At 45.5% G+C, this 5663-nt stretch overlaps 1 long non-coding RNA gene across 1 annotated transcript; it reads right to left on the bottom strand.

Moving 5' to 3' along the window:
- Positions 1-2567: 2567 nt before the first annotated feature.
- Positions 2568-4146, bottom strand: LOC134209037 (uncharacterized). The gene is made up of 2 exons (XR_009978715.1): positions 3740-4146; positions 2568-2871 (listed from the first exon to the last, which is right to left on the bottom strand). It is a non-coding gene; the product is annotated as an uncharacterized LOC134209037 (long non-coding RNA).
- Between the last annotated feature and the right edge of the window lie 1517 nt (positions 4147-5663).

Here is a 5663-nt window from a genome sequence, read left to right as displayed (position 1 = left end):
ATTTCCGGAGGACCTGCCGACGGAACTTCCGGAGGAACTTCCGAAGGACCTCCCGGAGGAACTCCCGAGGGCACTGCCGGAGGAACTTCCGAAGGAACTTCCGGAGGAACTTCGAAGGAACTTCCGGAGGAACTTCCGTAGGAACTTCCGGAGGAACTTCCGTAGGAACTTCCGGAGGAACTTCCAAAGGAACTTCCGGAGGAACTTCCAAAGGAACTTCCGGAGGAACTTCCAAAGGAACTTCCGGAGGAACTTCCAAAGGAACTTCCGGAGGAACTTCCAAAGGAACTTCCGGAGGAACTTCCAAAGGAACTTCCGGAGGAACTTATAGAGGAACTTCCGGAGGAACTTCCGAAGGAACTCCCGGAGGAACTTCCGAAGGAACTCCCGGAGGAACTTCCGAAGGAACTCCCGGAGGAACTTCCGAAGGAACTCCCGGAGGAACTTCCGAAGGAACTCCCGGAGGAACTTCCGAAGGAACTCCCGGAGGAACTTCCGAAGGAACTTCCGCAGGAACTTCCGAAAGAACTTCCGCAGGAACTTCCAGGGGAACTTCCGCAGGAACTTCCGAAGGAACTTCCAAAGGAACTTCCGAAGGAACTTCGGAGGAACTTCCAGGGAACTTCCTGAGGAACTTCCGAAGGAACTTCCTGAGGAACTTCCGAAGGAACTTCCGGAGGAACTTCCGAAGGAACTTCCGGAGGAACTTCCGAAGGAACTTCCGGAGGAACTTCCGAAGGAACTTCCGGAGGAACTTCCGAAGGAATCTCCGGAGGAACTTCCGAAGGAATTTCCGAAGGAACTTCCAGAGGAACTGCCGGAGGAACTGCCGGAGGAACTTCCGAAGGAACTGCCAGAGGAACTTCCGAAGGAACTGCCAGAGGAACATTCGAAGGAACTGCCAGAGGAACATTCGAAGGAACTGCCAGAGGAACATTCGAAGGAACTCTCGGAGGAACTTTCGGAGGAACTTCCGAAAGAAATCCTAAAGGAACTTCCGAAGGAATTCCTAAAGCAACTTCCGAAGGAATTCCTAAAGGAACTTCCGAAGGAATTCCTAAAGGAACTTCCGAAGGAATTCCTAAAGGAACTTCCGAAGAAATTCCTAAAGGAACTTCCGAAGGAATTTCCGAGGGAATTCTTAAAGAAACTTCCGAAGGAATTTCTAAAGGAACTTCCGAAGGAATTTCTAAAGGAACTTCCGAAGGAATTCCTTAAGGAACTTCCGAAGGAATTCCTAAGGGAACTTCCGAAGGAATTCCTAAGGGAACTTTTGAAGGAATTCCTAAAGGAACTTCCGAAGGAATTCCTAAAGGAACTTCCGAAGGAATTCCTAAAGAAATTTCTGAAGGAATTCCTAAAGGAACTTCCGAAGGAATTCCTAAAGGAACTTCCGAAGGAATTCCTAAAGGAACTTTCGAAGGAATTCCTAAAGGAACTTCCGAAGGAATTCCTAAAGGAACTACCGAAGGAATTCCTAAAGGAACTTCCGAAGGAATTCCTAAAGGAACTTCCGAAGGAATTCCTAAAGGAACTTCCGAAGGAATTCCTAAAGGAACTTCCGAAGGAATTCCTAAAGGAACTTCCGAAGGAATTCCTAAAGGAACTTCCGAAGGAATTCCTGAAGGAACTTTCGAAGGAATTCTTAAAGGAACTTTCGAAGGAATTCCTAAAGGAACTTCCGAAGGAGTTCCTAAAGGAACTTCCGAAGGAATTCCTAAAGGAACTTCCGAAGGAATTCCTAAAGGAACTTCCGAAGGAATTCCTAAAGGAACTTCCGAAGGAATTCCTAAAGGAACTTCCGAAGGAATTCCTAAAGGAACTTCCGAAGGAATTCCTAAAGGAACTTCCGAAGGAATTCCTAAAGGAACTTGCTTTCAATTAATAACTGAGGAAATGCTAATAGAAAACATACTAAATTACTAAGTTAAAAAGCAAGTTTAGTTCCAGTTGGAATGTAGAGCCATAGAGAAGGAGGGACTCTCCGGAATGTCTGGAAGAAATTTTCTACAAAGTTTTGAAGGGATTCTTCATGAGGATTCTGGAGTGACTCCTGTAAAAACTGTATGAATTAAATTCTCCAAAAATACCCGGAGGAACACTCTAGATTTGTAATTCGTAAGCTTCCAAAGCATTTCTAGAATACTCTAGCAATTACCAAATTTAGCAACAAATGACCTGAATCAAACAGCATGTAGGTTACGAAAAGCGATAGACGATAGACGAGTGTGGTTAATGAAATGTTCTGATGTAAGAGCATAGAACAAAATTCTACGGTTTTTTTCTCTTCAAATGAATTCCAAAAATGTTGCGTAGCATTCTTGGAAAGATTAAAAAATTGTTTTTGAGCAGATATCAGAGAAAATATTAAACAAAAATCGAGCATATACGCCACTGTACTTGAATTACCTAGGAATTCCTAGAATTGCCAAGGAACTTCAAGAATTTCTCTGTCATTCCAATAATTCACTAGCATTAATGTGTTTTTTCTCTTGAAACTGGATTGTAGCTCTGGACATTGTTTAGAGTTGGTATGGAAATCTTTCATTTTACTATTGAAAACACTATTTATAGTTGTAGCCTAAGCTTTAGTTTAACTTATGAATTAAGATTATATTATTAAAACAAATAAGTTATATTCGGTCACATACAAAACCATTTTAAGCATTTATAAAGAGGGGATGATTCATTCAAAAGTTTGCGGAAACATTATTGATGATCAGACGCATATTTCGACTCAATCTATCGGAGAAACTCTGTTTCGGATCACGCGTCTGCTTAACCAGGGAATCATTATTCCCCTTGAAACTCGCGGAATCATTTTCATGGTCATCTTCCGTCTCATCTTCCAAGATGCGTTGTCACTGTAGTCTGTAAATTTGCGTTCAACTTTATGCTACGTACACACCAGTCAAGCAGTTCGACGAACATTGACTCCACCCCAAGAAAACGCTTCGGTTGCTGCTTTGTTGAAACGTGTGTGAAGTTGTTCGAACAACCATTTGACAGTTGACGAGCTGGTTGGAAAAATTAAAACGGTTTGATTTTGGTTTGAGTTGTCGGGGGCGGAGTCAAGGTTCGCCGAACATGTTTGAGCGTTTGTAGTGAAGTTGCACAAATATATTTTTTGACGGTTGGTGTTCGAGGTGGCGCTTCGGTCGTTCGTGTGTGATATTGTTGGTCGAATGAATTGATTGTTCGTACCGCTGTTGGTAAAACTTGATGGATGTTTGAATAAACAAGAGGTGGAGTCAATGTTGGTCAAACTGCTTGACCGTGTGTACGTTCCATTATGCTACGTACACACCAGTCAAGCAGTTCGACGAACATTGACTCCACCCCCAAGAAAACGCTTCGGTTGCTGCTTTGTTGGAACGTGTGTGAAGTTGTTCGAACAACCATTTGACAGTTGGCGGCTCGGTTGGGAAAAATTAAAACGGTTTGATTTTGGTTTGAGTTGTCGGGGGTGGAGTCAAGGTTCGCCGAACATGTTTGAGCATTTGTAGTGAAGTTGCACAAACCCTCATATATTTTTTGATGGTTGGTGCTCGAGTTGGTGCTTCGGTCGTTCGTGTGTGATATTGTTGGTCGAATAAATTGATTGTTCGTGTCGGTGTTGATAAAAATTGATGAATGTTTGAATAAACGGGAGGTGGAGTCAATGTTGGTCGAACTGCTTGACCGTGTGTACGTTCCATTAGAGTTAGCTTTCCACCGCTTGCAAAATCAAAAAACCTACCTCCTTATGGAAATATCCTTTTAAGACAAACGGCAGCTTCAAGTTCCGTCTTGGTACGGCTTCGGGATAGCGGTTTTGGTGTTTCAGGATCCGGCCGAACGTGTTCCAGCGGATGAATAAAAACTTCACTCCGATGCTGCTTTCGATCTGAGATGCATGCGAGATTTCGATGGTTTCGATAATCAACTGTTATGATTTCTTTTTCGTTTGACATTTCCCCTTTGTGCATTGGTGTGTGTGCAATCATTTTTTTTCGCACGCAGCCATATTAAGAAAATCTCGGATTATCTTAATACGTCGAAATCGGCGTATTAAAGTTAACACCGGTATCAAAATGAAGGATAATACCGCTTGGTGCTTATTGAAATCGAGGATAATACGAGATTCTCGTATTATCCTCGTTGGAGCTTACCGCCATTAGTGTTTTTTTTTCCGTCGCATATCATATATTTTGACAGATGGGGTTAACTAGTGTGAGTGAAATCAAAAAGTGAAGGACGCATCCACTGCAAGAAAACATCGCTTATAACATGTTGTTTATTTTTCCGGCTCAAACCAAAAAGCTTCCGATTGAATTCGAGGAACTTCCGAGCGAATTCTGGAGGAACTCGGAGGAATTCCGAGCAATTCCGGAAGAATTCTCTGGAGGAATTCCAGGAGAATATCTTCAGAGAACTTCCGAAGTATTCCTGGAGGAACTGCGAGGAACTTCCGGAGGTACTCCTGGAGAACTTCTCGGAGGAACTTCCGAGTGGAATCTTCGAGGAACTTCCGAGGAATCTGGAGGAACTCTTTACGGAGAACTTCCGGAGGAACTCCGGGCTCTGGAGGAATTCCGGGAACTTCCGAGGATCCAAATCATTCCTGGAGGAACTCGAGGAACTTCGGAGGAACTTCCGGAGGAACTTCAAAACTCCCAGAACTCTCGAGAACTCCGAGAACTCTGAGGAACTCCGATGAATCCTGGAGGAATCCATTCCTGAGGAACTCCGAGAATCTCGGTGAACTTCCGAGGAACTTTGGAGGAACTTGCGCGAGGTTCCTGGAGGAACTTCCGAAGTGAATTCCTGGAGGAACTTGGAGGACTCCCGAGGAACTCCATAGAACCCGAGGAACTCTCCGGATTGAGAACTCCTGAGATCTTGAGACTCCGAGGAATGAGGTCCTAGACGAGGAATCCCCGAGGAATTTCCGAGGAAACTCCTGAGGAACTTCCGGAGGAATTTCCCGAGTGAATCCCGGCTAGAACCCCGAGGAACTTCCGAGGAACTCCTGGAGAACTTCCGAGGAACTCCGGAGGAACCTGAGGAACCTCCGGAGGAACTTCCGAGGAACCTGGATAGGTTCCCGGAGGAAACTTCCGGAGGAACTTCCGAGGAACTCCTGAGGAACTTCCGGAGGAACTCCTGGATGCAAATCCTGAGGAACTGCTGAGGAACAGAACTCCTGAGGAACTTCCGAGTGAACTTCCGGAGGAACTCCCGAGAACTCCCGGAGGAACTCTGAGGAACTCCGAGAACTCCCGGAGAACTTTAGTTCCTGAGAACTCCGGAGGAATCCTGGAGGAATTCTGAGGAACTTCCGGAGAACCCGGAGGAACTTCCGAGAGAACTCCCGAGGAACTTCCTGGAGGAACTTCCTGAGGAACTTCCGGAGGAACTCCCGAGTGAACTCCCGGAGGAACCTCCGAGGAACTCCCGAAGTGAATTCTCCCGGAGGAAGTTCCGAGGAACCCCGGAGGAACTTCCGAGGAACTTCCGAGGAACTCCCGGAGGAACTTCCAGTGAACTTCCGAAGGAACTTCCGAGTGAACTCCTGGAGAAACCCCCGGAGGAACTTCCTGAGGAACTCCCGAGAAACCTGAGAACTCCTGAGGAACTCGAGGAACCCGGATGAACTTCCGGAGGAACCGGAGGAACTCCGA

Source organism: Armigeres subalbatus, chromosome 1, assembly GCF_024139115.2.
Source record: "Armigeres subalbatus isolate Guangzhou_Male chromosome 1, GZ_Asu_2, whole genome shotgun sequence".
In the NCBI taxonomy this organism is placed as follows: domain Eukaryota; kingdom Metazoa; phylum Arthropoda; class Insecta; order Diptera; family Culicidae; genus Armigeres; species Armigeres subalbatus.
This window is presented reverse-complemented; position numbering and strand designations above follow the sequence as displayed.